At 45.1% G+C, this 19,362-nt stretch overlaps 1 protein-coding gene across 4 annotated transcripts in view; it reads right to left on the reverse strand.

Annotated features, from left to right (window-relative positions):
• Positions 1 to 17,541, reverse strand: part of TTLL7 (tubulin tyrosine ligase like 7) — a 79,423-nt gene extending 61,882 nt beyond the window's left edge. For 2 of the 4 annotated variants that reach the window (XM_083743333.1, XM_083743332.1), the window contains exon 1: positions 17,425 to 17,541. The gene's annotated coding sequence lies outside the window, so the exon portion shown is untranslated. Of the gene's footprint in view, positions 1 to 10,636; positions 10,866 to 17,424 lie in introns of those variants that run through there. The other 2 variants (XM_083743331.1, XM_083743334.1) reach the window with 2 other exon arrangements.
• Between the last annotated feature and the right edge of the window lie 1,821 nt (positions 17,542 to 19,362).

Below are 19,362 nucleotides of genomic sequence, written 5' to 3' on the forward strand. Positions count from 1 at the left end.
ACCCCGTTGCGGGGATTCAAACCACCGACCTTCTGACCAGCAAATCCTAGGCTCTGTGGTTTAACCCACAGCACCACCCGCGTCCTGCTAATGTATTCTCTGAAGGTGAGAGTGGCTCAGTTACTACGGCACAAGACGCTTAATCTCAGGCTCATGAGTTCGAGCCTCACGTTGGGCAAAATATTCCTGCACTGTGGAGTGTTGGACTAGATGACACTTGTGGTCCCTTCCAACTCTACAATTCTCCAAATCAAAACTTGCATATGCTTTGCTACGTTTGGCACAGCATTACAATCTGGGAAATGCATAAATGCCTGCCTCAACTTGCAGCTGGACCATGTTTACACAGAAGGTAGGTCCCTTCAGGCAAGCCTCTCCTAATCAGCCACAGGCATCTGCATGGCAATGTGGCAACAACAACACAAGGTTGTCACAAGGATTACTGACACAGTATTCGTGAAACACTCTGCATGGTCAAAAGGAACTAGTGAATCATTTAGGATGAGGGTTCAACCATGCTCCATCTCAGACGATTCCAGCCCAGAAGCCCCAGGAAGACCAGATTCTCCCCAGCTCCAGCAAAGTAAAAAGACTGTCGGTGTGGACTGGTCCCCTTTAACTGGAAAGGCACTTTCAGGGAAGGCACAGCTTGCGATTGGGACACAACTGCTCAGTCCAAGTTTGACTGCCGCTGAAGCAACATCAGAGCTCTGCCCCATGTTAGTATTCAGCCTGAACTCTGCACAAGGTAGCCTTGCCGGAGTGTAAAACAGATGCAATGCCGGTAAGACAAGTAAATGGGTGCCCAAAGAACCTTTTTAATGACCCAAAGGGTTAGGGTTAGGGTTTTAGATGAAACGTCCTCTTCTCCCCTCCATCAAGCCTTAGTTATGATGATTAGCGCTGGCCGCTGTACAGAATGAAAGCCATAATGGCAGCCCAACACAGGGTCCTCAGAAATTATAATCTTTAAATCGCACACCATGTAGGCATAGTCAAAATCAGGCCATGGGAGTGAAATGCATTTCGTAGAAGAAGAAGAAGAAGAAGAAGAAGAAGAAGAAGAAGAAGAAGAAGAAGAAGAAGTCACGCATCACCACTGCCTAGGAATCTTGGTCACATGTTTAAAAATCGCTGTATTCATAAAGAAGATCTCTGAGAAGGATTTAGCTGTCAAAAACAGAGTTATTCAAACAGCCTTGCTCTCTACTGGCAAAGGATGAAAGATCTAAAGGTAAGCACATCTTATGTGCTTTATCTTCAAAATGTGCTCACTGGTGTTGGCTGTACTGCTGCCCCAGCATTTACTTCAGAGTCTAGCAGATCGATTTTTCTAAGAACAGAATTTCTTCTTCTCACTGGTACAACCACTTAAGAGAGCACTGCAGATACATCAAGGAGAAAGAGCATCAGCAATAACTTCTCTCTTTCTCTCCCTCCCTCCCCCTCCCTCCTTCTCTTTTAAACTAGGTCACTTTAACACACACACACCCCTCTACCAGTTTTGCGCTTTTGTCCTATTCTGCTTTCAACTTTGGAAGGAAGTAGTGCACCGTGTTCGCAGGGTCAGTAAAAGGAAACCTTTTTATTAGAAGGCTCACGATGAAGCACATCAGCTTGTGTGTTGCACAGAACTCTTTCTTGGGGTAGATGAAGAGGGGGGCACCATGTGGCATTGTATGAGCTACTAGAGCACACTTCTCTAACATACCCTCCAACATTTCTCTGATGAAAATAGGGACATCCTAAGGAAGAGCGAGTTGGGACGCGGGTGGCGCTGTGGGTTAAACCACAGAGCCGAGGACTTGCCAATAAGAAGGTCGGCGGTTCGAATCCCCGCGACGGGGTGAGCTCCCATTACTCAGTCCCTGCTCCTGCCAACCTAGCAGTTCGAAAGCACATCAAAAGTGCAAGTAGATAAATAGGTACCGCTCCAGCGGGAAGGTAAATGGTGTTTCCGTGTGCTGCTCTGGTTCGCCAGAAGCGGCTTAGTCATGCTGGCCACATGACCCGGAAGCGGTACGCCGGCTCCCTCGGCCAATAAAGCGAGATGAACGCCGCAACCCCAGAGTCGGCCACAACTGGACCTAATGGTCAGGGGTCCCTTTACCTTTAAGGAAGAGCGGGACATTCCGGCTTATGTAAATCCAGGACCGTCCCTGGAAAATAGGGAAACTTGGAGTGTGCAGCACTCTAATTGTGTGCTGCAAACACCTGCAGCCCTGCTACCTCCCTCCTCCTCCTCCTCTTCCTCCTCCCTCTCTATCTTCATGTTTCAACATTGCTCCAGAAATGTGGAAAGAGAAAGAGGTGGAAAGATGGAAGAGAGAGAAAGTGATTCCTGAACACACAGAAATGGTGCTACTGTTGGAAACTCAGACGAGTGTGGACAGGTTCCTAATGCATCTTGTGGGCGTCTGAAAACTGACAAGTTTTCCCATGTGTGGGAGAAGCCACTATTAATACCGAAACTTGCCATCGTCCCCCTGCCTTTGGGGACATTCACAAAAAGCATCCAAGACAGGCAATATCCTTGCGTGGATACTTCTGGTATCAGCCACACATCAGGTGGAAAATTAGAAGTGGATCCCATATTTCCAGGTGGGATTAAAAGTTGGGCCTCCGAGTCACTAATAACCATTGAAGACCATTTTATAAGCTCCATTTGCATATTTTAAGTCCCCTCTGTACTCTGATGGCTCATACTCATTTAAAAGCTGCAGGCCATGGAGAAAGGGAAACCTATTCCATCCCTGCGATCAAAATAAGCGCATGTACCAGCAAACTAGGCCATAGGTGCTTTTCAAAACAAAATGAAAACCTTCACAATGAAGCATGTAGCTATGCTTCTTAGCAGCTAAAAATAGAAGCAAATGTCAGTCCAAGGACAAGCTTGGAAGTAAACACAGACTAATATGAGCATAAAAGAATACAGCTAGTATCCTCCACACACACAGCAAATGTAAAAATAACTTTGTTGACACATGGCTAAATTTGTGTTACATATGTCTTCCTTCCGGGCTGGTTCATTTTCCAAAGTGTGTATTCCAAATTGTCTCAGAACACAACCCAAAAAAACAAAACAATTAAGAACTCTCTCGCGGGGAGGCAGTTCCACTGGGTCACAATCCTGCCCTTGTCTTAGTACCACCTCCCAAGCAAGCTCCGCACGGCAGCAATGTAAGAAGCAGGAAATGAAAGCCAATTCGGGGGGGGGGGGGTGAGACTTCCCTGCATGGAGAAATAAGCTTGAAAATTGCATTTAGAGCGTCTGTGAGGAAAAAGGACTGACAATCACAGCTCTCGGCAGCATATATTTGCAGGTAAAATAAATGTATGCTTCCACTTCAAACACTAGTTTTAGAACATATGCAAGGCAGATCTGTAGTGTGTACCCATTAAAACATAACATGTCATCGAAGCCTAAGGCTGCAATCCTACGCACCACTGAACTCTCGCTGAACTCAGTCGGATTTGTTTTCAAACAAGCATGCATATAGGTTGGGCTGTACGCAGCTGAAGCACTGAAGGATGTCTCAGGCCAATGCTTATAGAAAGGGTTATTTTTCATTTGGGGTGGAGCATTGTTTTAAATTTATTAGGTTTATTGTCTTCCCTTCACCATAATGTCCCAGAAAGGGTCACAATGATTCAAAATACATTATTGGGGTTTTTTGTTTTAAATCATTTCCCCTTCTGATACATATGCAAGGAAAAGCCAGAAACAACTAAATTGTGAGGCCGGCTGAAAACATCGTATTAAAGTTGTCAACTGTATTATTTTTCACAACTCTGGGTATTTTAGCCAATTGCGAAAATCTCCATCCTCAACAGTCTAATCGTAATGACTGCAGATTGAAAGTCTGAAATGAAGACAGATTCATTCTCTAAGTGTTCAAAACTAAAAAATTGTGCTTAGTTCATCACTAAGCCCGTGATTATTGGGTAGGGTGGGCACATAAGCTGCACTCAGCCCACCAAAATCTTTCCCCTGGAAAAGCTTCTTGTAGATGGCGATGGAGATGCATAACTCAATGGTCGCCTGTACAGTTCTCCCTTGTTTGACACGACTGAATGCCTATGGCCTGGTTCACACAAAATGATAAGCCATGGCTTGTTTAGCCCACTAATGGTTTGTTTGAATGTGTGTATGCAGTCCCGCAAAATAACCATGGTTTGTTTTCTGCCAACAAGCCACAATGTTTGTTGTTCCATATCTATACATTAGCTATTATGTCTGAGCCTAAAGCCTTTCTTCATCCCATGATCTGTTTGACAACCCAACACCAAGATGCTCACCAGCCTGCAAAGGCCTTTGAAACTGGCGCAACTGGAAAAGAAAACAAAGCATGGTTAAAACAAACTATAGCCAACAGTAGAGAAACGAGAAATGCACTGGGAAATGCAGACACAGCAACAGAAGGAACACTAAAAGGAGAATTATAAATTGAACAGCATTTCATAGGCCCATTGTTCCAGACAATGCTGCAAGCAGCAAACAGAGCTGCTAGGGGATCTGGAAGTGAAGAAAACTCAGCACTAATAAGGTTTACACTGGCCGACCAGATTTAATTTTTAGCCAAAATCCTACGGTCAGTTCATACAAAGCATTTCTGCACTCCGTTGTGCATGCTCAAACGGTGCGGAAAGTGTAAATGTATGTGTGCATTACTACGCCTGTTCCGCTTTAAAAAGGATGCAATCAACCTTTATCTCATGCACCTGTGTTACAAGAAGGCAGGTATGAGTTACATTTGATACCTCAAACTCGCATTCTGCAAGTATTCACACCCAAGTACAAACACTGCATGGAAATCAATACTCTGGTGATAAAAATATGCTGCTCAAGTAGCCAACTTCTTATGAAGCGTACATCAACATATCTGCAGAAAGCAAAAGGAACTCTTCTTTCCCGTTATGCACTGCTGAATTCAGGAGGTGGCTTTTCACGGGGGGGGGGGGGGGGGGCAACATGTTAATGTAGCACCAGCCCATTCTGATGACAATCCGCGTTGAAAGACACAACAAAGGGCAGAAACTGCACAGCCAAAAGTAGATTAAAGAGAAATGGCAGGACATATGCTGACTATCCTGACACCAGTTTCCATAGCCTTGGGCAAAATGCAGAAATATTGTTGCTGTTTTGCTCATGCTGCTGAATTTCAGAAAGATGTCAGGGATGTACAGTGGGGAAAACAAAGAGATGCCTTTTGACAAAGTTAAAACTATGGGTGTCAAAGAAACAAATGGATCAACTGTCGATGCCAATTCATTTTCTTGCCAACATTCTCAGTTCCCAGCACCGATGGCAATGCTTAAGCATTAAAGTAGAGGCGGTCACCATGACCTGGATATCCAGAAATCAAACATCGACCATATGAAATGCCATATATTTCAAAACTTTAAGAAGTATGCATTGTATGCCAGTGCAGTGGTGCTTGGTTTTGTTTGTTTGTTTTGTTCTTGAAGTTACACTGCTGAATTTGTCGAGATCATTTTAAGATGCCAAGTATATAATACATGGATCTAGACAGCAGCAGGCTTTTCTGCAGATAAAAGAAATGTATTTGGACATTCATTCAGAAATCAATTGGCAATTGACAAAACAGGAAAGCATGCTTCCCTTTCTTCAGTCTAGCACTCCTATCCAGGAAACTACTGACCCTGTACAGTGGTACCTCGGGTTACATACGCTTCAGGTTACAGATTCCGCTAACCCAGAAATAGTACCTCGGGTTAAGAACTTTGCTTTAGGATGAGAACAGAAATCATGCTCTGGCAGCAGCGGGAGGCCCCATTAGCTAAAGTGGTGCTTCAGGTTAAGAGCAGTTTCAGGTTAAGAACGGACCTCCGGAACGAATTAAGTTCTTAACCCGAGGTACCACTGCATAAGTTTGCACCCTACACTGCTGTGCATATGGAGCTCTTTCTCCACCAAATGCCATCTCTACTGCTGCCACCATGCAGCCTTCCTCTCAAACTGGCTGGTGCCCTCCAGATGCTGCTGGACTTCAACTCCCATTAGCCCCAGCTAGCATGGCCAATGTCAGATGTGAGGAGAGCTGTAGTCCAACATCTGAAGGGCACCCGGTTGGGGAAGGCTGGTGCAAGGCAAGGGGAGCCCAGGCCAAGTGGCTTGAAAGCAACAGTAGTGGAAACCTTCTGTTTCGAAATTACTGTGCATCCAAGAGCACAGAAGCCCCTGATGAAGAGGGTTCACTCAGAAAACACTGGATCTCCTGAATCTACACATGTCTAGTTCACCTTGGAGATTTCTTCTTCTCCTTCTCCTTCTTCTCCTATCAATTTGGTACAGGTGCCTTTCCTTCCTCTTCCCCAAGTGGCTTGAACCATTTCACAACTGGGGGAGCTTTCTATTGCTGATATAATTTATTATCACTATTGTTATGCCTACTGGCGTGGTTGCTCGAGAGCAAACAGGCAAGATCCCCACTGGTCTTTTCAAAAGGCTTTATTATCAGTGCAAAAACATTTACAGTGCAGAACATCTCAATTCCATGTCTTGCTCAATCACTAGCAGAATCTGGGAGTGGGCGGTCCTTAAACCTTCCCCAGCAGAGTAGTCTCTTGACCCCCATCCGACGCCTCCCCACCCTGCCCATAAACCTACCGCGCAGAGAGGGCGTGGGTAAAGGGGGGCCTGCCTACCCTCCCCGCTTTGCTCATGCACGGTGTCTTGGCTCTCTGTTGCATCCTACGAGCCCTGCATCTCTTCCCCACTAGAGGCGGGGCTTCCCTCCTCCGTGGAGGAAGTGCTGCTTCTCACGATCTTTGGAGGCTCCCTGTAACCCAGCTGCCCTTCCACCTCTCGCCTCTGAGCTGATGGCAGTTCCCTGACAGCTATAAAGTCATCAATGCACATGATGCCACCCAAACAACAGGTTTCTTAGGTCTTTGCCCAGAAGAGGCGTACAGTGTTTGAAATTAGCCAGGCGCATTTTGCACTTGGCTATCAGCCACTTGCAACCATGGCGCTTGACATATCCATCACCTGGAGGTGCATACCTGGGGGTCATTGGCTCCTGACTCTTTTCGCACACTAATACCACATCCTGTAGAATTCTACCTTTTATGTTTCATCTGCACCATCAGAATGAATTTCAGGAACCAAAGTGATTTTCTGTGTGGCCTGAGCAAGAGCAATAAACAACGTTATAGCTAATTGCTGCCGCTCATCTTCACTTCCCCCACCCTACTGCCCTGCTCACAGTTGTGAAGGATAGTCTTACATTATGACTGGTCTGTGTCACCATTAAGAAAAAGAGGTAGGACTGTCCCTGGATAAAGTGACTTTTCTTCTTTAAGTTCACAAAGCTCTTAACCTAGCCAGAGGTTGTCATCTGAACTTGCCAGATGTTTAATTGAGGATCAATCACAGTCAGTCCATCCTTGAAAAAAAGACTTTAGAGACGTCTTGCCCCAAAATGGAGACTAGACATTCCATTTTGGCGACTGTAACCTTTGTTTAAGGAGCCATTTGGCCCCTAGCTTATATATCTGAGTTTCTAACACTGCTTACAATCGAAAAACGGAAAGAGAGACAGGAGTAAACAGGGGAGGCTATGCAATTGTTTTGATGATGCAGACTTTGGCTTAGTTACAACAAGCCAGTGTTCCCCAGTCAGATGTTGATGGACTACAACTCCCAACATCCTTGACTCAGACTGGAGTTGGAATCCAACAACATATGGAGGACACATTAGGTTAGGGGCAGCTGCAATAGGCTACTGAGACCAGGGGAGACAGGACACTTTTCTCTTGCACAAAGGCACCGTTCTTTGGCAGGTAGACAGCCTTACGCCTGAAGCATCAAAAATAAGAGATCGCTACTCTTCAGCACAAGGAATAGCATGGTAGGAAAAGAAGGAGGCTTGTGCAACAGGAACATCAGGACCTGGCCAGAGCGACGTAACAAAACTACAGAAATCAGTATCTAGAAGATCTTGCATCTGGAGACACTAACTGCTATCATCACATATGATGTGGGACCAAGCATAAGCTTCTCAAACTGTATTCTACAGAAAACCCTGGGGTTCTGCAAAGCAATTCAAGGAGCTCTGCTAAGAAAAAACTGCAAAGGCAGATTTTTGTATGATTTCTACTGAGCTGCAGCCTGGGGATTAAATGCGACTACTCAAGCAATTGCCCTAGGAAGGAATCCCTGCCTCTCCTTTCCCCTCCTTGCACTTTCCAGGGTTTAAATTTCAGTAGTGGCCAGCAGGGCAGCCAGAGGGAGCATCATGGTCTGTTTCCAAGAGAGGAGGGGCAAGCAGTGGGGAATTTGGTGGGGTGCAGGTGCAGCAGTGGAGCCGATCCGCTGCTCACTGCTGTACAATGCTGGGAAGTCAGGTAAACAATGCTTCCCTGCCCACTAAGGTCGCTGCTTTTAAAAGTTGCCACTCTGGCTGGCTCTCCCCATAACCAACACCCTCCCCTGCTTTTATTTTATTTTTAATCATGGTAAAAGAAATTTACTCAGGCAAGTGTTCTGCCAAAGTTCTGTTTAAAGTGAAGGGTTCTGCCACTGGAAATGATTCTAGACAAAAGCTGATGGGTAGCCCTGCAGCCCAATGAGAGAGTGCTTTAAATTCTACCCAGTCTACAACACCAGGGGTTTTACAAAGATACCATCTCTCACCTTTAGATCTTCAACTGTTCAACAGATCTAAAAGTGATCTACCTTACATGGCTGTTTTAAGGATGAAGACAACCAAAAAGTACTTTTGCATATTAATGTAGTATGGAGAAAGTGAGAATAATCATGGATTGTGTTGTAGTTGTACAAATTGATAACAGGGTGTCCTCTGCCCCTCTCCCATTATTTACATTCACTTTCTCAGGCACATTCTGCACTCGAATTCTGCATTTTCCAAGACCGGCCGTGCAATCGGATACATGTCCAACCAGAACTATGTCCCAGTGGTGCTTTCTCCTGGGTAGTAAGTGTATGTAGGGCTGCAGCGGGGGGAGGGGGTTAGGGGCTGCACTCCCCACTGAATTCAATAGGACTGACTTAGGACTGCAATGTAATCTCCCTTTTTGCCTACAAGATTGGGCCCTGGCACTACAGCAACCACAATTTCTCTGAAAGAAAGAAAATGCATTTCTTCCCCTTGAAATTGAGCCCATTAGCACTTTTCTCCCCATAGAATCTTCTCAAAATAACTGTATTTCTCAGCTCTTTTAAAATAGCACATCATTGCCCTAAAGTTTCCACCTCCTAAAATAATCCCATCACATTCTGCTGTGTAATCAGGATGACAGCATCCTTGCTCAGAACATGGAAGTCGTAACAAACCCATTTGTCCTCTAAAGGATTATTTGGCTTCCGCACGATGGAGGTCACTTTAACCATTTTTTCTTTCCTGCACAACAGCTTAATATTTCTCCTAACCTATATTACACTTAACATTTGCATACCTAATTGTAATCCCTACAACCACAGTCAGTGCTATTATCACCCATATCACAAATATTTTCTTCTGAATGAAAGACAGCTTTTTCCATATGGTGCTTCTCACTTATTATTGTCAACAACCTGAGTTAGCACAGCCACATTATCCTAGGGAATTTTTTTGCATGCTTATACTTCAGAAAAGAAAGCAAAAAGCCATAAACATTCATTTTCTATACAGCTGGAAGACCGAGGGGGGTGGGAAGTCCACAGCCAATAAATTGGCCCCTCTTTCTATCCTACTCCATTTCTGCAGGCATAAGCCAAGCAGTTCATTTCTAGTTTCTATCACACAGGTGCCTCCGTCTTAGCAAAATCGTACATCGTACATGCAAGCACACTGTACCAAAGCTGAAAACTTCCAGTCATTGTGGTTTAAAATAAAAAATAAGAAATGTCTTGATCTGACTTAACACGTTCAGAAAGATTCAGACGACATTTATCCAAATGCATTTCATCATTTAGGCCCAACGCATTCTTGATTTAGGCTCTCCTCCCTGCAACCTCCCATTTCCCTGACATGGGAAAAGAAGACCTCTCCAGAATTATTATGCCTTTCTTTGTCTTTCTTTCTTTCCCCCAGCAAAACATCTTTGTCAGCAACGGTGCCACAAAGCCCTTGGGCAAAGCTAAGCCAGTGCAAATCAGAGCAGCACCCCTCTCTCCCCCCAACAGCAGGGGAAGGAGAACAAGAAAATAATAATAATGGCAATAATCAGAAAGAGCAAAGCGCAGCTGAGCTCTGGGCGCACATGACAAAGCAAGGTGAGCGACCACTGCAGATCTTCAGATGGCTTAGGCATCACCTTCCAATGGGGCTTTTCCTGCAACTGGGGAGAAGGGCTCTCCTGGGGTCCTTTTCCATGGGGCTCCCTTCTTCAGCTCCTCTTTGCAGAAAAGGATGCTGAATCATCAGCGGTTTCAGCCCCGTCTCTCCCCTTCCCTGACACCCGCCCCTATTTGTTGCAGCATCAGTTTCACCCATGCAGCCCCCCCCCCCAGCTCTTCTTTCTTTCCTTTTTGCAGGACACAGATAGGGAGAGAAGGGGCGTTGGAGCTATATAGCTATTGTGCTTAGAATATGCCCAGGTTGGCTGGCTGGCGGCGAGGGACTGGGAAAGCTATGATCCCTAAATGATGCAACGGCTAGCTGTCATTTACCTGCAATGGGTGGCGGGTCCCTTCAACCTACCGCCCCCCCCGGGCCGTTGACGTCCCGGGCACCGCCGAGATCCGGCAGGCTCCTCCTCGCTCGGGGCTGCCCGGTGCCAACGGCCAAGGAGACTGGCGGGTGCGCCTCGCGTCCCAGCTCGCTCCCCCGGCAGCGGCGGCAGCATCTGCTCCGGAGCCTGCCAGGGCTGGACACGCTCGCGAGGAGGGATGTTGCTGCAGAGCGGGGAGGCCGGAGCGAACCATTCCTCAACCGCGGGGGAGATGGAGCAGAGGGGGGGGGGGGAGCCATGCGACACCCGCTGCCCGACCAGGGAACTGCAGGGCTACTGTGCACTAAAAGGGGGCGGGAGGCGGATTGCTGGAGAAATCAGATATTTAGACAGCATCTCAAAAAGCAGACAAATCACCTTGCCAACAAAGGCCCGTATAGTTAAAGCTATGGTTTCCCCAGTAGTGATGTATGGAAGTGGGACCTGGACCATAAAGAAGGTTCCTCTTCATCCTGGAGAAGAGTGACTAGTGGGGTGCCACAAGGTTCTGTCTTGGGCCCGGTCTTATTCAACATCTTTATCAACGACTTGGATGATGGACTCAAGGGCATCCTGATCAAATTTGCAGATGACACCAAACTGGGAGGGGTGGCTAACACCCCAGAGGCCAGGATCATACTTCCAAACGACCTTGACAGATCAGAGAACTGGGCCAAAACAAACAAGATGAATTTTAATAGGGAGAAATGTAAAGTATTGCACTTGGGCAATAAAAATGAGAGGCACAAATACAAGATGGGTGACACCTGGCTTGAGAGCAGTACATGTGAAAAGGATCTAGGAGTCTTGGTTGACCACAAACTTGACATGAGCCAGCAGTGTGACGCAGCAGCTAAAAAAGCCAATGCAATTCTGGGCTGCATCAATAGGAGTATTGCATCTAGATCAAGGGAAGTAATAGTGCCACTGTATTCTGCTCTGGTCAGACCTCACCTGGAGTACTGTGTCCAGTTCTGGGCACCACAGTTCAAGAAGGACACTGACAAACTGGAACGTGTCCAGAGGAGGGCAACCAAAATGGTCAAAGGCTTGGAAACGATGCCTTATGAAGAACGGCTAAGGGAGCTGGGCATGTTTAGCCTGGAGAAGAGGAGGTTAAGGGGTGATATGATAGCCATGTTCAAATATATAAAAGGATGTCACATAGAGGAGGGAGAAAGGTTGTTTTCTGCTGCTCCAGAGAAGCGGACACGGAGCAATGGATCCAAACTACAAGAAAGAAGATTCCACCTAAACATTAGGAAGAACTTCCTGACAGTAAGAGCTGTTCGACAGTGGAATTTGCTGCCAAGGAGTGTGGTGGAGTCTCCTTCTTTGGAGGTCTTTAAGCAGAGGCTTGACAACCATATGTCAGGAGTGCTCTGATGGTGTTTCCTGCTTGGCAGGGGGTTGGACTCGATGGCCCTTGTGGTCTCTTCCAACTCTATGATTCTATGATTCTATGATTCTATGATTCTAAGGCTGATCGCCGAAGAATTGATGCTCTTGAATTATGGTGCTGGAGGAGACTCTTGAGAGTCCCATGGACTGGAAGAAGATCAAACCTATCCATTCGTAAGGAAATCAGCCCTGAGTGCTCACTGGAAGGACAGATCGTGAAGCTGAGGCTCCAATACTTTGGCCACCTCATGAGAAGAGAAGACTCCCTGGAAAAGACCCTGATGTTGGGAAAGATGGAGGGCACAAGGAGAAGGGGACAACAGAGGACGAGATGGTTGGACAGTGTTCTCGAAGCTACCAGCATGAGTTTGACCAAACTGCGGGAGGCAGTGGAAGACAGGAGTGCCTGGCGTGCTCTGGTTCATGGGGTCACGAAGAGTCGGACACGACTAAGTGACTAAACAACAACAACTGTACATACAGTATATATGTATATGTGGTACCAAGGCGGCAGAAGAGAAGATGCCACCCACCTACCCCTCTCCTGCCATGAAAATGTAAAGGCCCGCCTCGGCTGCCTCTGAATTGCAAACAGATGGGATGTAGCAACCTGAAAAGCAGAGATTCTGGTCTCTGCAGCCGTGCATCGGCTGCTCATCTTCTTCGGCTGCAGCAGCAGCAGGGCTGACTCAGTTTCCCCGCAAGCAACAGCAACAAGGTGCATCGGGGAAAGGTTTCACTTTCCTGGGATTCATGCACCGTGTCATCAGGGCTCCAGTGAGCAGATGGCATAGGGAAACTCCAGCCCTCCAGATGTTTGGGACTACAATTCCCATTATCCCTGACCTGACCACTGGTCCTGTTAGCTAGGGATGATGGGAATTGTAGTCCGAAACATCTGGGGGTCCTGAGTTTGCCTATGCCTGTGCGGGATAGCTTTACTTGGAACAGGGTTTCCCAAGCTTGAGTCTCCAGCTGTTTTTGGACTACAACTCCCATCATAACCTAGCTAGCAGGACCAGTGGTCAGAGATGAGGGTAACTGTCGTCCAAAACCAGCTGGGGACCCAAGCCTGGGAAATCCTGATTTGGAAGTAAAGCCTGCCAGTTTCTAAAGGATTTGCACCCAAGTAAGTGCATGTAATAAGGATTGCGACACCACCCTGTTCCCGATTATAATCATGCAGCCTCACACGCACAAATTGGCTGCTTTTCCTTGCTGTTCTCCTGCTAATATTACCTCTCCAATTCCCTTCTCTCTCCCTGGAGAGTTGCACCCAAACAAGCACCATACTCGCCCCGGCTTTCCTATAGCCTTCCTAGCTCCTTCCAGATGTTTTGGACTACAATTCCCATTGACCTTGTCCGTTAGCTGTGCTGGCTGGGGGCTGATGGGAGTTGTAGTTCAATAAGCTTTCACAAAGCTGGCTACCCCTGCTCTACATACTTAGGAACATCCCATTGAACTCAGTGGGGCTGGATTCTGAGTGAGCACATATAGAATTGCATTGTTAACAGGCCATTATAAGGAGGGCAAAATGCTATCCCTTGCTCGTCTCTTTTCCAAGGCCTGACAGATAAAAGATTCGAATTTGCATTTGAGAAATCATGGCTTACACTACCCAGACTAAAATGGCACGCCCCTATTTATTTATTTATTAAAACCACTTAATGTTTTGGGGTTTGTTTTTTTTAATCTGTAAGTAGTGCGCTGCGCTGGTCGTCGATTTGCTACCACACCAGGTTCAAGGTATTTGTATTAATTCACAAAGCCCTAGACCAGTGTTTCTCAACCATCAATCTCCGAGTAATGCGAGATTCCAGGGGGTTCCATGTTTCCTTTTGAAAACGCGGCACAGCAGAGACGGTGGTGTCTTTATGATATATTGTTTATTTACACACATATATAAAACATGAGCCTACAATGGAGGAGTTAACAGCATCAACATCCCAAAAAGGTTGTGTTTCTCCCATAGCCACAGCTTTAGATTCAAACAGAAATCAGCCATGGCTGGCTCTCTCTCTCTGCCTTTCCAACCTGCTTTTTTTTTTCTAGATCACATCATACACACACTTTTCAACTCTAAACTCTGGGTTTTGTCCGTCTAACAATCTAAGAGCTGGAGTAGGGGCCCCACTCATTTACTATCAGGCACAAATCCCCCTTTCTTTTGATCTTTTAATGTCCCACCACCTTTCCTTTCTTTTCTTAACGCCCCTCACCCCAGGCAGTTACCGCAACACAGGAAGATAGCCTGGTTTATTTAGATTTTAATGCTTGCTGGATCCAGGGATTAAAGAGGTCCAGCGTCCAGTTTAACACCCAAAGCCTTGATTCAATTCAAACACTTACTGGGTCCAGGGATTATAGGTGTCTGGCACCCACAAACTCATAACAGTACCTTGTGTAGGTGACGCAAGCAATGTGTGCATGACTCAACTTGTACAGACAAACTGTTATTTCTTCCCTTTCCGCTGCACGGATGCCTAGCAATATATGATGACTGAGTTTTCTCCACCAGTTTCCACCTCCTTTACATGCAAGGAACAAGAGTAAAGCACTCCTCTTAGCACTAGGCAGTGGACATCCCTTGTATTTCATCCTATGGTTATCACCACGCTCCCTGTGGCATCACAATGCATCCCACCATGGTTCCAGATCAACCCTGCTCCTGATCCCATCAATGATCAAAGTATGCCAAGCGCAACCTGAATGCTATGGCCAACCTTCTATTAGAACCTTCTGATCACACAAATAGCTATTATATAACTTTGCCTGTCATCCTGCTATGCTTAAAATGACACGGAATGGATAGTTTAAGCAAGCAGGTGCCACCAGCATGAATAATATTTATTCTGCTCTTCTATTTAATGTATATCTTGAACAGTGGATGGTGCAAGTGTAGAACCACATACGATAAAGTTTAACACCAAACCCATCTGAATCAGAAGGAAAACGCTGAGCAGGCAACTGTTGAAAGAGTACTTAAACTAGCCCATAACCCTTTTTTCACAGTCAGATGCTTATGAGACGCATGCAAGGCATGTGGACGCAGCAGCCCTCACGTTAGGGAGAGTTGTTTTGTATACTTCATTGTTTTGACTTTTATGTAGTTTGTCTTCTTTAAATTAGATATGTTGTAAGTCACCTAGAAGGGGACGCGGGTGGCGCTGTGGGTTAAACCACAGAGCCTAGGACTTGCCAATCAGAAGGTCGGCGGTTCGAATCCCCGCGACGGGGTGAGCTCCGGTTTCTCGGTCCCTGCTCCTGTCAACCTAGCAGTTCGAAAGAACGTCAAAGTGCAAGTAGATAAATAGGTACCACTCCGGCGGGAAGGTAAACGGCGTTTCCGTGCGCTGCTCTGGTTTGCCAGAAGCAGCTTAGTCATGCTGGCCACATGACCCGGAAGCTGTCTGCGGACAAACGCCGGCTCCCTCAGCCTATAGAGCGAGATGAGCACCGCAACTCCAGAGTCGGCCACGACTGAACCTAATGGTCAGGGGTTCCCCTTTACCTTTACCTTAAGTCACCAAACAAGCACCAAGTATGCCATAATATAAATATGACTGCTCTACTGATGCAACACTTGGTGAAGGTTTCAGGCAGTTTAAATGGGCCATTTGTGAATGATGTGCGAATTGCAAAACAGACATGCATCACTCTAATTACAGGTAGGTAGCCATCTTGGTCTGCCATAGTCAAAACAAAGTTAAGAAATTCCTCCCAGTAGCACCTTAGAGACCAACTAAGTTTGTTATTGGTATGAGCTTTCATGTGCATGCACACTTCTCCAGATATCTGAAGAAGTGTGCATGCACATCAAAGCTCATACCAATAACAAACTTAGTTGGTCTCTAAGGTGCTACTGGGAGGAATTTTTTTATACATCACTCTAAATATTGATGTAAAATTGAAATTTGGCTAAGATAGTCTTATTACAAGAATTTGTTAGTGCTTGGTTTAAAAGTTATTGGTTATGTTCAGGAATTTACATAATAATGTTTCTAATTATTCCTGTAAGTTATTCTGAATACTTGTAAAAAGAGCAGGATATAAATAATAAATAGCAGCAAAATAACAGAATAGATTATGGAAACAGAGAGCAGAGGATTCTCATTTATTTTAGGACTCTGTTCATGCTGCAAATTTTAACGCAATATGGCAGAACAGTTCACTGCAGGGTTCCAACTTGTCTTGCATTCTGAAGAATTTGTGTTAACTCACGAAAAGCCTAAACAACGTGGGCCCAAAGTACTTTACAGACTGTCTAATTCCTTATTGCAGCACCTTGAACACTGAGATCTTCTGATGGGGGGATTTTGGTGGTCCCCTATACTCCTGAGTTTGTGTCCTGTCTCCTTAGATTGTATGCATGACAGCAGGGACTATCTGCACATTACCATGACAGCCCATTTTGGCTGCAGAGTGGGATAAAAAATATTTACATAAATAAATGTATTCTATTTATTTATTCATCCATTTAACAACATTTATATACCAACTGGTTGTAACAAAACCTCCAAACAGTTTAGATGAGATTTGGTCATGTTTATTATTGAATGATACTTCTACATCGACTGCTGTTTAATATTTATAAAGCACTTGCTAGAACTGTTCTAAAAACTAGTTAAGATTCATGCCTGGTTATCAGTGATGGGGAATGGCATCCTCAGAGCAAGTGATATGCAAAAAGTGAGGCAAGCTAGAGTGTTATAAAAGGATATGGTGGCGTTTGTTTCTGCTTTGCGGAAGAAACCTCAAGGAATACACACCCACTTGGATACACAACGTTTTCTTTGTTTCCTTTTTCTCTTTAATAAAAGAAGCAATCACATTTTCTAACTCTATAAAATAAAATAAACCCAAGAGGAGGAACCCAAAGATTTTTCCCAAGTACAAATCACATTTGAACCCTTCTTCCTAGTGAGTATCTGTTGTTCTTCAGCTAACCAGATCTGCCTATTCTATCGTGAGTTCACAAATGCCTGGCAAAGGAGTGATTTATTTATTGTCTTGGCTGCCATTACAGAAGCCACAATAATATGTGAAGAGTCTCGCCTAAACCTCTTTTCTCCCTGTATATCTTTCTCAGAAGTGTACACACTTCAAATGGACTGGGGAGCTGTAATTTCCTACAGCAATACATTTTATATTATTTCCTGAGGTGAATGTCTTTCTTCCCAGTGCTCTCTAAACACTCTGTTTAGCAGATATTATGCAGAAAAAGTCAGCGTACTCTAAAGGTACTTTTCTCTCTCTGCTGAGTACTTTGAAAGTAAAATTCGTAAACATAAAGCAAATCACACGAAGCAAAGCTGCTGCCTCCTACAGTAAGGGAGTACTCACAGTCTGATTCAAGCAGCTCTGAAATGACCTAAACTTTCCCATCAGCTTCAGGCCCCAGCTTCTTTCAAAGGCCACATGGAGGTTCACTGATGTTTACAAGAGTTGTCCTGGGCAACCAAATGGAACACAGAGATTTAAAGGGACAACTTCCAGACTAGATACTATCTTCTCCAAATATTATTTTACTGCTTGTCCCATTCTTGAAAAAGAGAGTTATGGGAAGCTGTTGATGTGAAGAGAAACAAAACAAACTACAATTTTTTCTGTATCTCCTACCATGTATCTCCTCCCCTTTAAAAGGGAAGAAAAGTTGCCCGGTTTTCAACGAGTATGTGGAATTTCTTAGCACGATGAAGGTATTTAATCATTCAGAAATAATTAGAAAGTCACACCCTTCCCTCTTTGTACTTCACAATATATTTCATGCTTCACCTGCATTTGGATAGCAAGATCAGCTCCCTCTAGTGACAAACATATAATGTATTTGTCCATACAGAGGTCGTATCAGGATAGCATAACCAATTACAGGTTGTATGCTGTTTGTGAACAGACTCCTCCACCTGCTCCAAGGACTATTAATGTCAACAACAGGTTGCCAGAGAAGAGGCAGATGGGACTGAAAGCAAAAGTGCTGCAGCTCCTTGAATGCAATCCTATACCAACTTACAGGGAAGTAAGCCCAGTTAAACTCAGTGGGACTTACTTCTCAGTAAATGTACTTAAGAATGCAGCGTTATGATCTCCTCAAAGGACGACTGGGCTCAAAGCAATGCAACAGCAAACAAACGCTCACACATTTAATGTATTTATTTATCAAGGCTATTTCTAACCTGCCCTTTATTTCACAATGGATCTACAGGTGAGGTAGAATACACAACTATAACACATAAAAACTACTCAAAACTAACCAACACAAACCATAAAAGCAGCAAATAATAAGAACAACGGCTCAAAAGTTTGCATGCATTTGCTTCTAATTGGAGTTGAAGTTGTCTAGTGGAAATTGATATTTTACATATAAAATCCAGTACTGCTAAAGCCAAGTCCTTGAAAGTAACAAGTACTGGGATCTGAAAAGTCAACAAACTTCAAAGCATGATTTAAATAGTAACAACAACAACAACTATTGTTTCCCGTTAACCCCACCATGCAGATTTCCAACTATGACCCTATGGGTTTCATCTTAGGTCCACCCTCCCCCCCCCAGATCCTGCCCTGGCTCCGCCCCTAAGCACATCTATTTTAACCCCACCCAGAAGATCAGGGTTTTTCCAATCAAGAGTGAACAACCCAGTTCTTCACCATGATAATAAACTGTGTGCACCTATCCCCAGGCACATGATTCATCAGGGAAGTTTTGTTTATTTTGTAGGGCAGTGTCCAAGCTGAAATCTCCAAATGGCACACAAGTGTACACAGAACAGCTCGCCATTGGCTTGGAGCCAACAAAGCCCCCTCCTATGGTGTCTGGGGTATCAGCTTCATTTCCCCCACAGAATGGCAAGCAGAAGCCCAAACTTCACTCAAGAAAGGACGATATTGACATCAGCCCCCCTGAAGGCAGGATCTAACACAAGGACCAACAATTCAGCAGGGCAGAGCTGAGCCAGCCACTGATCCACTGGATCCTATACCAGTCCATCTCTCAGAGAGTGATTCAACCTAGGCTTCTAAGCTGTGCCAGCCTGGTCCTGGTACAGCACACCCACACCCACCCCACTGCAAAAAGATCAGTCTCCACACCACCATTCTGACCTGTAGAAGGAAGTAAGCCTATGGATGTTCTAATGCAGCAGTGGCACTGCCACTCCAATTATCCCTTCAATTGTCTCCTATTGGGCAATTGTCCCCTGATTTGTGATCCAGTCTTTTTATGGAATAATAATTGCACAGTTCTAGAAATGGTTTCCCTGCCTTTACTTTATGGAGTTTGCAGCT

Source organism: Podarcis gaigeae (assembly GCF_964106915.1).
Source record: "Podarcis gaigeae genome assembly, chromosome: 6".
In the NCBI taxonomy this organism is placed as follows: domain Eukaryota; kingdom Metazoa; phylum Chordata; class Lepidosauria; order Squamata; family Lacertidae; genus Podarcis; species Podarcis gaigeae.